Below are 16,983 nucleotides of genomic sequence, written 5' to 3' on the forward strand. Positions count from 1 at the left end.
CTCTCTCTCTCTCTCTCTCTCAGCCTTTGAAGTTTGAGGCTTGAGCAGTGCAGTCTGCAGTGTATTCAGCATGGGCCCTGGGGCCTGCATTGTCACTTTTCACAGTGCACACTGGCCTGTCTCTCTGTTTGTAAATTCTCTCTTTTTTTTTTCGTAAAAGGTAATTGTATTAATTACGAAAAAAGGGACAAGGTTACATGATTACAAGATACACGATGGCTCTAAGCCACCGTGTGTGAACTTGTCAGTACAAAACTCTCTCTCTAAGTTACACAAGTCATGGCAAAGACCCAGAGGAAATTGCCATATGCCAGGGAAGCAAGTCCTCCCGGGGGAGCAAGTCCGAGTGCTGAATGAGATCTATCTGCCAAAGCAAGAGACCTTGAAGCCTGGCAATGTGTCTGGGTACATTAGAGGCCGAATAAAAAAGAAAGGCATTCCGAGTGGTCCAATTATGCCAGCATCCCCAGTATCTGAAAAAGTGGAATAAGATCTTCATATGCAACTGTGGCGGTGTGGGGTATTTTGGCCGCACGAAAACCCAATCGAAAGGGGTTAGAGAGGACCCCACAATTGCACGCCAAACCTGTGACAAGAGCGACCAGATATTCTTGGCGAGCGGGCAAGAAATAAATCGATGTCGGGCCGATTCCACAGTAGTTGTATAGAAGAAGCAATTGCCATTCGAGATTCGACGCTTGGAAAGGGCCAAGGCAAGAGGAAGACCACCAATCATCACTCGCCAAAGAAAGACCTTACATTTGAAAGTGAAAGGTGAGAAGGATCGAAGCTTGCACGCGAGCTATGGCGGGAGAGCAAGAGCAAGAAAGAGAGAGACAAGAAATGGGAACTCCAACAGTCACAATGTGTGACCGGGCCTTCCTTTATTTACTAGTCACTAAAATGAATGTAAAGAATAAAGTGACGTGATGGGCGCCCGCCACCTGCAGTCTGCAGTGGTGGGTACTGTCAGTGTAGTAATACACGGGCGGCACGGCGGAGGCGCCTTTACCCCAACAATCTCCCACTTAAAGGCGAATCTGCCCCAGTGAGAAAAGAAAAAGATAGTACAACTGTACATAGGTACAAGGGATGAGGAAAGGCAATATCTCATCCAACGCCCATCAATCTCCTGAGGAAGGCAAAGCGCTCAGTAGTGAGGCTTTTCGTGAGCAGATCTGCAGGATTCTCGTCAGTGGAGATCTTGACAAGGTCAACAGACTTGTCCTCCACGACACCACGTATGAAGTGATACCTCACCTCAATGTGTTTCGTCTTCGCATGGAAGACCGGATTCTTAGCCAATTGAATGGCACTCATAGAATCCGAATGCAGTGTAGGTATAGCATCAATTCCAAGGTCAGCAACTAGACGGCCTAGCCATATGGCCTCTTTGCAAGCCTCAGTGGTTGCAACATACTCTGCCTCAGTGGTAGACAAAGCCGTACACTTCTGAACCCTGGACATCCAAGAAACAACACCTCCAGCATAGGTGAATACATAGCCAGAAGTGGACTTCCTACTATCTGCATGTCTTGCATAATCGGAGTTAGTGTACCCCACGACCCCTGTATCCTGGCTGCCATAGCAAATACACATATCTGTTGTGCCCTTCAGGTACCTCATGATACCCTTCACGGCATCCCAATGTTTCCTGCCAGGTGTAGCCATATAGCGTGCCACAACACCAATTGCAAAGGCAATATCTGGACGAGTGGCTATCATGGCATACATCAAACTGCCCACGGCTGAAGCATAAGGGATCTGGGCCATCTCGGCCCTCTGCTCATTTGTCTGCGGACAATCGGCCTGTGATACCTTCACATAAGAGGGCAATGGACAGCCAATAGGCTTTACGTCCTGCATGCGGAATGGCTCAAGGACTTTATGAATATACTCCCTCTGTGACAAGTAGAGGAGTCCTTGATGCCTGTCGCGTCTAATGCACATACCAAGTATGTGAGAGGCCTGTCCCAAATCCTTCATCTCAAAGCTCTTCTTTAGCTGAGATTTAAGAGCATCTAGCTCATCATGAGCTTTCCCTGCTATCAGCATATCATCCACATAGAGTACCAAAATAAGCAATGAACCATCACGGGCTTTCTTCGTGTAAAGACACGGATCCATAGCACTCCTGCTGTAGCCCTGTGACTGCATAAAGGCATCAAACTTATGATACCATTCCCTAGGTGCCTGCCTCAAGCCATAAAGACTTTTCTTCAACTTGCACACTAGGTGCTCCCTGCCAGGTTCTGCAAAGCCCGTAGGCTGCTCCATATAGATCTCATCATGCAAGTCCCCATGTAAGAAAGCCGTCTTGACATCCATCTGATATAGATCTAAGTCAAGCTGAGCAACCAAAGCCAAGACCAAGCGCAGGGTGGTCATCTTAACCACAGGAGAAAAGACCTCATCAAAGTCTACACCATGCTCCTGCTTAAAACCCTTTGCTACCAATCTAGCCTTGTATGCCGGCTTGGGGTGTCCAGGGGTACTTTTCAGCTTGTACACCCACTTGCATGGCAAAGCCTTCTTGCCCTTAGGCAAGGCAACCAAATCCCAAGTCTCATTTTTATGCAAGGAGTCAATCTCAGATTGCATAGCCCTCTCCCAGGAGTGACTGCCACCCCTGCGCATAGCCTCATCATAAGTGAAAGGCTCTCCTGCATCTGTAACCAAAACATAATGCATAGAGGGCTGAAATCTATCAGGTGAACGTCTGTCTCTAGAAGACCGCCGTCTCACTGCAGGCTCTGCTGCCTGCCCAGCTGCCTGTCCAACACCCTGACCATGAGCATCTGCTGCAGCTGTCTGCTGTCCAACTGGCTGTGCAGGAGCTCTAGGCTCCTTCTGAAAGATCACTCTGTGGATCTCAATCACCTTCTCAGGCTGCCTGTGCATCTTGTCTTCATGGAAGACTACATCATGGCTGCGTACTAATTTCCGCGCCTGCGGATCCCATAGGCGATAGCCCGTCTCTCCTGAATCACCATAACCAAGAAAGATGCATTTAATGCTCTTTGGATCCAACTTACTCCTCTTGTCCTTGGACACATGGCAAAATGCCTCACATCCAAAGACACGGAGATGCGCATAAGAGGGTGGCTTACTAGCCCAGACTTCCTCCGCAACCTGGAAATCCAATCCACTAGAAGGCGATCGGTTTATGACATGCACTGCCGTACTAACTGCCTCAGCCCAAAAGCTCTGTGGTAGGCCTGCATGGCTAAGCATAGAGCGGACATGCTCCTGAATAGTCCTGTTCATGCGCTCAGCCAAACCATTCTGGGCGGGGGTGTAAGGGGCGGTCAACTGACGCTTAATACCCCTGTCATCACAAAACTGCTCAAAAGCACGTGAGACATATTCTCCCCCATTGTCAGTCCTAAGGCATTTCAGCCTGTACCCAGTCTAGTTCTCAATAAGAGCAAGCCAACGCTGAAAGACTGCCAAGACATCGGACTTTTGCTTTATGGGATAAGCCCACACTTTCCTAGAAAAATCATCAATGAAGGTAACAAAGAACTTCGCGCCACCCATAGACATACATGGCATGGGTCCACAAACATCTGAATGCACCAAAGCCAAGGGCTCACTCATGCATGGCCTACCCGATTTCTTATGCGTAGACCTATTCTGCTTACCATAAAGACAATGATCACACGAGTCAAAATGTGTATAGTCCAAAGGCGGAAGATACTACAAACCAGATAACATTTTCATTCCCGTCAAAGACATATGCCCCAAACGGGCATGCCAAAGTGATACATGTGGGATAGAGCCCACTGCCAAAACATGGTCTACAGAAAACCCAGATACAACAAGAGGATAGAGGTTGCCAGCCTTGGCGCCTCTAGCAAGCACAAGTCTGTCTCTGGTAATCTTCCAGGCAGAATCCCAAAACAGACATGAAACCGTGCATCATCCAACTGTCCTGCAGACATAAGACTGCGCATAAGCGCAGATACATGACGTACATCCCTGAGCAAAAAGGAACTGCCAGTGGAAAACTGCAACTGAATATCTCCACAGCCCACAATATCAAGAGACCTGTCATCTCCAAGTCTGACTGATCCAGATACAGTACGGTAAGAGTGAAACCACTCACGGTAAGACGTCACATGGAAGGACGCACCTGAATCCAATAACCAGTACTGTGCATACATACTAGGTGTCTCAGTCAAGTGTGAGGCATTAGAAGAACTAGCTGCAAGTATGAACTCATCACCACCAACGGAATTCTCAGTCTGCGTGACATTAATTTCCTCAATCTTGACACTGGAGTTCGCAGGTACTATGCTGCGATCAGAGGACTTCTCCTGCACTTTCTCTTTCCCCTTATCCTTGCGCTTCTCATTGTGCAACTCATGACACTGTGGTCTGATATGGCCCTTTTTTCCACAATGATGACAAGTGACATTAGCGTTGTGCCCACGCGACTTACTACGTGACTTTCCACGAGATTTAGACCGACCCTTCTGCGAGTCACGGCCACGGCCATGACCACGATCATTCCTGTCATTCCTGCCTCTAATTGTCAAAGCATGTGAAACACGAGAGGCATCCAAGTTTTTGCGATTAACCTCTTCCTGCAGAAGAGCACTCTCAACATCATTCAGTTTCAGAGTAGCACTAGAGGCATATAGGGAAGTACGGAATACATCCCATGACTCATTCAGAGTCCCAAGCAAGAAAAGAGGAGTTACTTCCTCTCCAAAGGTGATATCCTGGGAAGTCAGGTTCTTCAGTATAGCATGGAACTGGCTCAAGTGAGCAGACATAGTCACATTATCCTTCATGCATAGATCCATAAGCTGCTTCAACCAGTACATCTGACTCGCCGGACTTTTCTTATCATAAAGATTCTTGATCTTATTCCATAGATCCCATGCACTCTGTGCTTTCTCAAATACATTATAATGTACCTGTTCAGTGAGACACAATACAATCGTGGACTTGCATAGCTCATCAAGTTCAAGCCAGTCGTCATTGTCCATAGTTTCAGGCTGCTCCCCGCTCAACCGAAGTGGCTTAATTTGAGATTTCTGCACCAAGACCTGCCAAATTTGACTCTTCCAATAAGAGTAGTTGGTACCATCCAACTTTGTGATGTTAAATATGGCATTATCAGTCGAAGAGGACGCCATAACGCAGGCTGGAAATGCACAGACAGTCTAAAACTGCTTGCTGTTTTACTGTAGAAAATGCCCAAAATCCTCTGAAATGAGCTCCAAATGGTGAGAAAAGTGTGCCAAAAGATGCTGCCCACTTAGTACTAGGTGCGATACACCAAATCAGGATATTTCAGCATAAAAAATACTGCTCAGTCCAATAAATGCTTGCTGTAATAAATTTCAGAACTGCAATAATGAGAGCAAACTCTCCCAAAACTGGATCTAATGTCAACTAGACAGTGCTTGGTCCAAAACCGGCATAAAGAAGACAAAGCAAAGCCAAATGATAGTGAAAATACATGAGCATAACACCGAGAGATGTCAAATAGCATTTGCCAGTAAGAGGCACACCCCCAGACAATCTAGGCAAAATGTACCTGCAATTGCCAAAACCTGACACAAATAGGTGTCTGCTTAAAAGAAAGCGGATCCAAAACTGAGACTTAGCTCATAAGCATCCTGTGAACCAAGATATATACTCAATGCAACATCCAATTGTCGGAGTATAATCCCAAAGTCTCAATACATCTGTAACTGCTCAATGACATAGACTGCTCCAATACATGTAACTGCTCCAATAGCATGTAATCCCTGCTCAAGGTCAAGTAAGCATGCAAGATGCTCCCACTGGCACAAAAGGCGTACAAACGAGTTAAGGGCTCAAGCAACCCAAGACAAAGTACCGGTGACAAGTGACCAAGTCAATGCGTCATACGCATCCCAAGAGTATGACATACATGAAGCAACTGATGGAAGCAACCAAGTAAATGATCAAACTAAGTCAGAAATGCTCAAATACATCCAAGGCAAAGCTCCCAATGTCTGTAAAGCATAGACGAACCAAGCGGCATATATCACGAACCAAAGCATGTAATGTATGAAGCCTAACTATCAAGCATAGACATGAGGCATAAACGGTCCAAGAGCATGCCAAGTCGGTTCAAATGCCAGTGAATACCAACCAAGACGGAGCTTATGCGTAGCTCAAATACATTCCATAGATTTAAACATGAGCTCAAAGTCGTCCCCAAATGTCAGATACATGATGGCAAATCCCAAAGCATACATTCGGTACCAATAGGTAAGTGACAAAGCATCCAAAGTACCTTCAGCCCACTGTTATTACAGCCAAGTTTGACTGTCAAAACTGAGAAATTTCAGTTAATATTTCAGGCCAAAATCATGGCATAATCATGTGCATACATTCCCAAGGCACTAGGCATCATGTAGGCCGCATACGGGCATCAAACAAGGTAACCGGAGTAGAGTATAAGCATCAAATGCCAATGCCAAGTGTGGCTGCTCTGTTTCCAGCACTGTATAACAGTAAATGACAGTCCCAAATCTGAAGAAATCAGCCTCGAATGATCAAGACCAATGCCCAAAGCTTGAATGACATCAAACATGAAGTCTAATAGCCCTCTTGATCAAGGTAGAGAGCAAAAAACAATGGCCAAGTGTGGAGCTGAAGTAGACGAGTGCTAACAATTTGAAAAAAAATGGCGCAATCTGCCCTGTTGGTGCTGAACTTGCTGCTGCTCCACATGGGCTGAAAGGGGGTAATGGGGGGCTCAAGAAGGGCCTATCAAAGGCCTATGACAAGCCTCTTTGAGCCTTGATAAGTGTAAGGCACAATATGAGGGAAATAAGCTTCAAAGGTTTGAAGCCATGGCTGCCCTTGCTGTTTGCAACCTGTAGACTGAAATAAAACCCTAAAAGAATGATCAAATACCTCAGTACCAATGCCTTGAAGGTGTCTCAATACGCCGGGAAGGTGCTCGAGAAGCCGGGGAGTGACGGGAGCTCGGGGAGATTGGATATGGCTGCCGGGATGGAGATCCAATGCAAGAAGGGAGTCAATGCGAAGCTAAGCAAGCACCGAGTCGAGCTCGAGCAAGAGGAAGCCAAGCTCTGATACCAGTTGAAAGGTGAGAAGGATCGAAGCTTGCACGTGAGCTATGGTGGGAGAGCAAGAGCAAGAAAGAGAGAGACAAGAAATGGAAACTCCAACAGTCACAATGTGTGACCGGGCCTTCCTTTATTTATTAGTCACTAAAATGAATGTAAAGAATAAAGTGTCGTGACGGGCGTCTGCCACCTGCAGTGTGCAGTGGCGGGTACTGTCAGTGTAGTAATACACGGGGCGGCACGGCGGAGGCGCCTTTACCCCAACAGAAAGGTGTCTTATTCAACTAGCCCTCCATCACAGTTGCCTTCCACCATGACTGAGATTTCCGCAATCCCCATACAGTATTAGCTTTAACACCGAGCCATTGATGATCTTTAATCAGAAGATGATATACCTGATTAGCAGAGGCCTTTTCTAGACTCAACCGGCCTGCAAGATCCCAGTCTTGCCAAGGACGATCCACAGCAAGGGCAGGAAAGGGTTGCCTGCCCTGAAGCACTAACAAACGCTGTTCCCATAAATCATGGTATCCACGCGGGATTCTGAAAAGTCTCTTGGCAGTATGAAACGATGCGAAGACATTACGATTGGCAAGGGTGGCATCCGCAACTGAAGTCATGCCCAAACGGGCCATGCGGTTAAATATGTTTGTCTTCCCACGAAAGTAATCTCGAGACTGCCAACAATTCCAATTGAAAGGAGTTAGTATGCAAGCGGTCCTCCGTTGGATGCCAACGCGCCTTTTGGAGCACCACTTTCCAGGAGCCGACCAAATGTAGTAATAGAGAGAAGGAGGGACTAGAAAACCAAGAGTCTGCATTAAGGACATGCCACCAGGAGCCCCGAAGTTGTGTATTACCATGCCGAATCCCATTGTCCTCAAGAAAATAACGGGCTATAATGGTCCACGGGTGATGATCCACACACATAGTGCGAAAAAGAGACCAACGAAGAGCCAGCATATGAGTTTCAGCATCCAAAATAGCTCCACCACCCAGGCGTTTGGGGGTACATGTATGTGTCCACGAAATCCACGAAATACCTGCGTGCAATGAATCCTTCTTCCATAACATGAAACGAATGGGGCGAGTGAGAGCCTTCAAAGTAGTAGGAGTCCACGGTAGCAATGGCAAGAAATATGTGAGCATTGGCAGCATAATTGTCTGAGCCACTTTGAGGCGGACATGGAAGGGCCACGCTTGTGACTTCCAATACATAAATTTAGCTGCCAGTTTCTGTGAAATCCATTCCAGTAGTTGCTTTGGCCGAACATCAACACCCAACGGGTACCCAAGATGCCTGACAATGGAGCCACGGGGAACAACCTGACCCTGCCAGTCCAATGATTGTAAATCAGACTCCGTGCAACTGAGAATGGCTGATTTGAAGGCATTGATGCGAAGACCCGAAGCATGACCAAAGAGCGTCCAAACATCCAATGCCTTGCGAATGTTGTCCTTGTCTGCACGCAAAATCATAAAGCTATCATTAGCCAAAGATTGGCTAATGAAGTGCTGTCCCAAAGGAAGAGATAATCCGGCCAGCTGAGCAGAAGCTGCCATTGAAGATAACATCGAAAGAACCGGGTGGGTTGCGAGGGCAAAGAAGAGAGGACTCAAAGGGCAACCCTGTCTCACCGAGCGTGCAAGGACAAATGGCTTTGTAACCCCACCATTGAGCATAACGCGCGAAGAAGCCGCAAAACTAATGGTGTAGATCAATCGGGACATCCGAGTACCAATACCCGTAGCAGACATAAGTTCTGCAATGAAAGACCAGTTTAAATAGTCAAAAGCCTTCTCTAGATCTAATTGAATCAAGACCACTTCCTGACTAGAGTGCCTTGCATAGTCAATGGCCATTTGCACATTTAAGATATTATGCAGAATGTTGCTGTAAATTCTCTCTCTCTCTCTCTCTCTTTCTCTCTAAAGAGCTCACTTTACCCTCATTGGCATGAACATAATCTGACATAAGATTGTTGGCAGTGGCAAGCATAAACTGAAGAGACCCATCAGTCTGTGAGCAAGGAACATGAGCATCTTGCTGAAGCAAATTCGGAGCACATAAAACCGGTTCATCAACCGACATCTTACGGCGTTTTTCCATCTCCTCCCCATCCATCAATTGCCCTGATTCCTCAGCCAAAGAGTCACCATCTGACTCCGCCAAATCTTTATCATCCCCATGCCCTATATGCTGATCAAGAAAAGCCACATCAATGCCATTTGATTCCTGCATATTCGCCATATCAAAAAATTTTCCGTCTCTCTCACTGCTAAGGTCGCATATCAGCTCTAGGTCGTAGGATTAACATGGTGGCACCTTGTGTGATGGTATCAAATCCCGCAGCAGCTCGAAAGTTGATGCCCAGTTCTATCTGACAGCCGCCACAGGTACACGCAACTCCTGCACGATGCAAGTACAGGGCAACAGGCCTGTGTCTCAGCAGGCTGTAGCGAGTTGAGATGCAATGAAGGCAAGAGGACGATCTGCAGGAATGGAGCAGCTATGGCGATTGTGACCTCAAGACGATCTGCAGGAACGGAGCTGAGATGTGATGAAGGCAACAGGATGATCTAGAATGGGAAGAAGGGTCTTTGGAGCTAGCAGATGGTGCAATCCGGCCACCCATAGAAGCAGCGGTGATGATGGAGCTCCCAACGAACACAGCGCTGCAAGGAGGAAGATCCGACTCTCGTCTCTCTCTGGTGCTCTCTCTCTCTCTCTCTCTTTCCCCTTTCTCCTCTCTCCTCTCCTCTCTCTCTGTTAGCCTTCAAAGATTGTAGACTGCAATATGCACTATGGAGTGTGCAGCCTCCATTGTTAAAGTTGAAGTTGAAGCCTACAACTAACAATGTCATGTGACATGTCTACATAATATTTGTGTCAGGTTTTGACTTTTGAAGATGGGAAGAAAGCTGAAAGATGAATGGGACCATGTTAGTATTGTCAAAATAGTTGAAAAAGGGCAAAATACATGCAAATGCAAATATTGTAAACACACTTGGGATGGTGGCCCGCTATGCATAAGGGGATATATTTCGGGATTGATAGGTCTTGGTGTGGAAAAGTGCACTGTAGCACCACAAAGTGCAAAGGATGCATGCTGTAGATTGCATGTGGCTGTTGGAGTGCAAGACTCCATTGCAAACATTGATGCAGCTGTGCCAGATTTGGGAGATGCTTCTTGTGTTAGTGGCTCCAGCAATGTTGATGCAAGTGTTATTATTGGGAAGCTTGGCCAATGGAGCTGTGCTGAGCACGTGAATAAAAAAAAGAAAGTGGTCAAATCACAGGGCGCATTGGCAAAAGCATGGGATTTGCAAGCACGAAAGGAGGTAGACATTGGTGTTCGTCAGTTCTTTTATGTAGAGGATATTGCATTTTGGAAAGCAAAGAGTGTGTATTTTCTTGGCATGCTAAAGGTGGTTGGGTAGGTGGGTCAAAGCTATAGACCACCTTCATATAATAGTCTATACACGAAGGACCTTGTGGAGAAGGTTAAATGCATTGACCGTGAGTTGCTTGATGTTAGGGAGAAGTGGAAGAGATATCGATGTAGCATTGTGATGGATGGTCAGATGCAAGGTATAGGCCTATTATAAATGTTATGGCTACATCTATTTATGGTTTAGTTTTTAAAAAAGCTGTTGATATGAGTGGAGAATACAAGTTTGGGGATTTCATCTTTGGCATCTTGAAAGATTTGATCCTTGATATTGGGCCAGATTATGTGGTGTAGGTATGTATGGATAATGCAGCTAATTGTGTGAGGGTTGGTGATTTGATTGAGCAGGAGTGGCCTAACATCTTTTTTATCAGATGTACATGCCATTGCTTGGATCTTCTTTAAGAAGATGTTGGGAAGCTTGCTTGGATTGCCCTTGTGCTTGCCAAAGCAAATAAAGTTATCACATTTGTTACGTGCAAGCATACAATATTGGAACTGTATTGCCAATTCAGCTAGAAAGAATTATTGAAGCTATTGATTGCACACTTTGCTTACCTGTTTATCATGTTAGTGAACTTGTTGGATGAGTGTCTTGCATCGTATGGTTGTTAGTGATGCTTTGCCAAGAAAGAAAGCTTCATGTACAGTGAAGGGAATGGAAGTAATTGAGATTTCTTTGGAAGCAAGTTTTTGGAATGACGCTAAAATGATTGTAAAGATTTGTGCACCTATTCTCAAAATCCTTAGTCTTGTTGAAAGAGAAGGGGCCACTATGGGGCTTTTGTATGAGATCGTTGATTGAATGATAGAGAAAATGGATTCCTTGGAAGGAGTGACTACGTGTAAGAGATCAAAGGGCTTTGCGTGGACAATTGGGATATGATGCATTCATCTTTACATGTTGCAGCCTTTTTTTTGCATCCTATTTGGAGAGCCAAGAATCTTGATAGTGATAGGGAGGTGCATGAAGTACTAATGAGAGTGATAGAATGTATACAAATCATGATGTGGATTTGTAGGGTGTATTATGTGATGAGCTTGATATGTACAAGTTGGAATTAGGTGCATTTTCTTCGCCACTTGCAAGAGATGAGAAAAGAATGTATCAGGGTGTTAAATTGTAATATTTCCATGCAATAAAAGTTAGTTGGTTAGTTCGAAAGTTAGTTAGTTAATTAATAAGTTAGTAAGATTACTAACTAAAGACTAACTAAGGTAAAAACTAACTAACATTAATAACTAATAATTTTTATTTAATTAAAAATATATTAAAAAAGATCGAGAGTCGTAAATCCGATATTTTTCTCGGATTGACAAGGATCGTAGCCACCCTTCACGAAAGTTAACGTGAATGAGACTTATGAGCCATATTGATCACTAGTATTAATGTGTATAGTTTGGATGGTCCAAAAATATTAGATTTGTGGAAAAAAAAGCTATTATATTTTAGATATTATTCTAAAAAGATAGAAATGAAAGTCATTTAAAAGAAAAGACAAGTGATATTTTAGTTAGTTTTGGAGATTTTATAAAAAGAAATAAAGAAAAGTGACTGGCGAAATCGCGCGTGCCGCGATCGCAGTCTACAAGCAGTAGACAACACTTTGAACAGAGAAAAGGAGTGAACTGAGAGCTTTCTAATCAAGTGTCTTGGGGTTTTACCCCCTGTTTGGAGCCAATGCAACTATCAGATTTATGATCTGAGCATGAGATCACTGAGTCTTCCAAGAGTCCCTCCACTCTTGTTCTCAGCCATATCCCCTCCTTTCTAATTTATTATAAATATGAGGCATGGGGAGGCACAAGGGAGCATAAGGGACCTCGAGAGGCTGCGAGAGAGGTGTGGAGAGAAGGATACCCCTCCAAGACATTGTGAGAGAGAGCTTAAGAGAGAGCTTGAGAGAGAGAGAGAGAGAGAGAGAGAGAGAGAGAAGAGTTACCCCGAGAGGCCGCACAATTCTCTCTATCTCGATCCTCGACTTATCCATCTTCTCTTACGCTTTGCCATCTCAAATCTATTTTTCCTTCTTAATCTCTTAAGTCTACTTGCGGATGATGGCCTCCAAGCAAAGGATATTGCGTGCGGATGGCAATTTTATAACTAGCAACGAAGCTTCGGGCGAAGGCATCACTGTTAATCCAATTGCGGTACCGGTCGTAAGTAATGTATTTTCTAATTTGTTAGATGCTTGCTTTGATTCTCGCATGAGATACATTAGATCCATGCTATGACATACGGGAATAGGCCATGGGAAGGGATAAATCTCTTCCCACATATTCGAAAGATGGAGTTTGCAAAGTGCATGTATCAAGGGAAGTTAATTGCACTAGTTGTGTATGGCTTATTTGTTGATAGAGCAATCAATCAGGGGTTATGAATAGCATAATTGTAAAAAGAATACATTAAGAATTGTGCATACAAGTATTAAGTGAATTTTGCATAGAATCGCTCTTTGATCCCAAGCGGGAGAGCAAATATGCGATGGAATTATTATCACGTCCATTCTTGTATTGTTTGGGAAAAATATAATTAGTTTGTTGGATTGATTGAACAACACCCTAAATGCTTTTTACAATCAACTGATTGTTATATTGTGATTTGGATAAATATTCCAAGGCTTGTGTTGATGGCCAATGCATGGCAGGGGTCTGTAATGACAAGTTGCCATGGGAATAAATGAATGTTTTTCTAGAAGATGATATTAGGGCTGATTACCTTGATTGTGCTTGACTCTTAATTGGATTTATTAAGGAATGATATTTTGCATGCGTGAATTATCTCCAAGATCACACGGCGGATTACTCCGAGAGGGCATTGCTCGATTCACAGGCCGATGGTTGAGTGGTGAAAATGCCAACTACGGAAATGGCATCTCACTCCTAGACCGCTCGTGGGTCATGTGGAGCTCTCAACACCCCTTGCTTGTCCAGAATGGAGTTGGAGATCCCCGTGAGCCCAACGTCTAGGGCGTTAGAAGATCCTTTTTTAGATAAAGGATGGAAATTTTGGTGCCATGTGATTTGGACTAGGTACTTCTGTTGGACAGAAGGGATACATAATTCTCCTATATGGGTAGGAGACAAAGATTAACTTGAAGATAAGTTAAGGAACTTGTTTGTCAAAAGGACTGCTTGTTTTGTTTTCGTGTCTGTGTTGTAAATTACGCAAACGAACCCTGTATCCTAAAAGGCTTAAATAAATGAAACCGATTTTAAATGTCGCGCATAAATGTGGTAGGACCTAATTAGAAAACTAAAGCTATCAAGGAAAGCGGGTGGATGAAATCCTTGACGGATCCGTTCTACGGCAGGGTGGTCCCAGAGAACTGGGAGGCTTCTCATAAGGTTTTACCAACGATGACTATAGGTATTGTTAAGTTAGAACCCGATTCATGCTGTTTTAGGGGACCGGGATGGGACTATGCCCTATGGGCAGAGAGGTTGAGCGGCGCATCCCTCTTGTTTCCCATTCTCTTTGAACCAAGTGCGGTATGGATCTGCTTTGGATTGGGTATCTTTGCTTAAAGTAGGATGTCTAAAACCCGATGCTAGAATGCTGTTAGGAGACCTTGACAACTAGGAACCCAGATTTCAGGTCGATCCTAGTGGGTTCGGCCGCGAACGTTCTATTGCGAGGCGGACTCGAGAAACCCTAGGTGACAAACCCTGGAACATTCCATGGGAGTGCCGGGCGGTGGCGCTTAGATTCATTTCTCGATGGACCGCTAAAATCTGCTTAGATAGCCAATAGACGGACACGTTACAGTTGGTATCAGAGCAAAAATTCATGATGATGCGTGATTGATTAATATTTGGTTCATAGATATATCCTAAACAGAAATAACCTGAGTGTTGGGTATCTCACACGCCTTACTTACGCCTACGCTCATATGGGAGTGTGCGGGTGATCACTAGGACACTGGGGCACTTTTTACTCTCGGTAGGAGAGGTTTTTTCCCCCAGATTATGTGTACTATTTTGTATGTGCTTGTGGTGCACACTTACGGGCACTTACTGTGTTCGGGTGTGAACAGCCCCTTATAACTCTAAGGTATAAGGGTTATCATTTGTACTTTCAGCTTACACTCTATTAAGTACTATTGCATTGGGTATCGTGCTCAACTCTGTCTCTCACTCTCAACACTGTTTACTGCACTTCAGCTGCACCTCGATCCTCTCCCATCTGACATTTGGTATCAGAGCTCAGCTCAGAGCAGTCTTCAGTCTGCAGTCTGCAGCCCACTCCAGTTCAGACAGCCCCCGCCAGTTCTGCCCCAGCCGCCTGTACCTGTGCGTGTCCTGCACAGCGTGCTATCTGTCCTGCACAGCGCGCCCTGCCCAGCGCGCCACCTGTACCTGCGTGCTGCCACCTCTGCCCAGCGTGTCCTCTGCCCTGTGTCTGCCCAGCGTGCCCCTTCGCCTGTCAGTCTGCCTGCGCAGCCTCCCTGCGCTGAGCTAGACTGTGCCGTCAGCTCCAGCTGCCAGCGCGCCACCTGTTTCCACCACCCAGTCCTGGGTACCGCCTCCTCTGCCCAGCGCGCGCCCAGTCCTGCCTGCGCGTGTCACTGGACCTGCACGCCTGTACCTGTGCGTCAGTCCGACTGTACCCAGCAGTCATTATCTCGGGAATCGTGCCCGTCGTCAACACGCAGAGGTAACATTCTGCACTTTTCTTTTACACAGGAGTTCGTGCAACAGGTTCAGGTTCAGCATTGGGAAACGTGCTGAACAGCAGGGTCAATTTTCTGCATTGGGACACGTGCTCTGTGTATGTAACAGAGCAGCAGCAGCATCAGTTTTCAGCATTGGGAAACGTGCTGTGTCTGTCTGTGACACATTGAATGCACATTTTGGGGCTTTTGTAACAGACATTTGTGACAGAAATTTTGGGCAGAAAATTTTGGGGCTTTTGATGTTTTAGTGCTGCTGAGCACTAATTGCACCTTGGAAAGCGTGCATCAGTGACAGTTTTTTTTTTTTGACAGAGTACCCTTTGCACATTAATTGTAGACTTGTGTTTGCTGGAATTTCTGGAAATTTGCAGATTTCCAGCCCGTACTGCATTGACATTGCTCTATTACCTTTTGGGAAATAATGGCAAATCAGGGAGGAGATGTATTCACCTATGTGTCCAAGGAAGACCGATTGGATGGGAACAATTATTCCCTTTGGTCTTTCATGATGAAGAATGTATTAGTGGCCAAAAATCTGTGGGATTATGTCAGTGGAGAGGAAGCACGACCTGGAGTTGTGGCTCCCGCTACTCCTCCTCCAGGAGGACGTGCAAGAGGGCAACCTCAGCCCCCTCCACCTCACCCCGCTCAGCCACTTCCCCCAAGAACTGCAGCTCAAAAAACTTGGGATACACGGGATGCACAGGCTATGTCGCTGATTGCATTGGCAGTTCAGCGTTCTATCATTCCTCATATTCGTTCAGCAGCTTCTTCACAAGAAGCTTGGTTGATATTGGAGCAGATGTTTGCAGGAAAGAATGAGACTCGCATCTCTTTCTTGAAGAAAGAGCTAGAGACTCTAAAGATGAATGAGGGTGATTCTATGCAGGATCATCTCAACAAAATTCAGGACTTGCGGGAGCAACTCATGAATGTGGATGAGTACTACTCAGATGCGCAGCTGATTTCTACAACATTGAATTCACTGCCTCCCTCTTACTTGGCTTTTCATACTGCCTTGAACCTCACTATGAGGATTTCGAAAGAGCCCATCACTTTCATTCAGCTTGTCAGTTTGCTTCTAGAGGAGGAGCAAACTAGACGGAACAGTGGTGTGGATGGTATAGCCTCTGAGCAGGCTTTTATGTCAAGGCAGAAGGGTAAAAACAGCCAAGGGAAAAATGCTTCGCAGAGTTCTGGTAGTAGTAGCACTTCGCAGACAAGTCAGAAACAGGGGAGCACACAAGCCAAGAAAGGAAAATGCCATTACTGCAAGAAGCCTGGCCACTATATCACTGAGTGCAGGAAGCGCATCGCCAAAGAGAAGAAGAAGGAGTCAGGGATGTCTGTTTCTGCAGCTCCTTCCACTGCTAGTGAGTCCGCGTCCTTTGTTGCAGACAGGGACTATTGTTTTTACACTTGCAGTTATGATGTCTCTTGGGCTGATAGAGCATTTAGCTCTACAGAGGATGCTGACACTTGGTTCTTTGACAGTGGTGCTTCACGGCATATCACATCTCGTAGAGATTTATTTGCTTCTCTTGGTGCACCTCCCGTTGGGAAGTCTGTTCAGTGTGCTAATAATGCATCATACCCTGTTCGTGGTATTGGGGAGATTCAACTTACAGCCATTGATGGCTCTATTCTCCGCCTACAGGATGCTTTGTATGTGCCTGGCATTAAGAAGAATCTGCTTTCCATTTCTTCTATGGCACGTTGTGGTTTGCAGGTCACCTTTGATGATGACCGTTGCATGGTCCGTGACAAGGAACA

General features: G+C 45.4%; 1 protein-coding gene and 1 pseudogene across 3 annotated transcripts in view; both read left to right on the plus strand.

Annotated features, from left to right (window-relative positions):
• Positions 1-16,983, plus strand: part of LOC148036671 (RNA helicase family protein) — a 248,838-nt gene that overhangs the window by 103,292 nt on the left and 128,563 nt on the right. The gene's annotated exons all lie outside the window — the stretch shown is intronic.
• LOC148036672 (uncharacterized) lies at positions 9,993-11,661 on the plus strand (annotated as a pseudogene).

Source organism: Lygodium microphyllum, chromosome 5, assembly GCF_053477565.2.
Source record: "Lygodium microphyllum isolate KBCC chromosome 5, Lygodium_microphyllum_v1.1.10, whole genome shotgun sequence".
In the NCBI taxonomy this organism is placed as follows: Eukaryota; Viridiplantae; Streptophyta; class Polypodiopsida; order Schizaeales; family Lygodiaceae; genus Lygodium; species Lygodium microphyllum.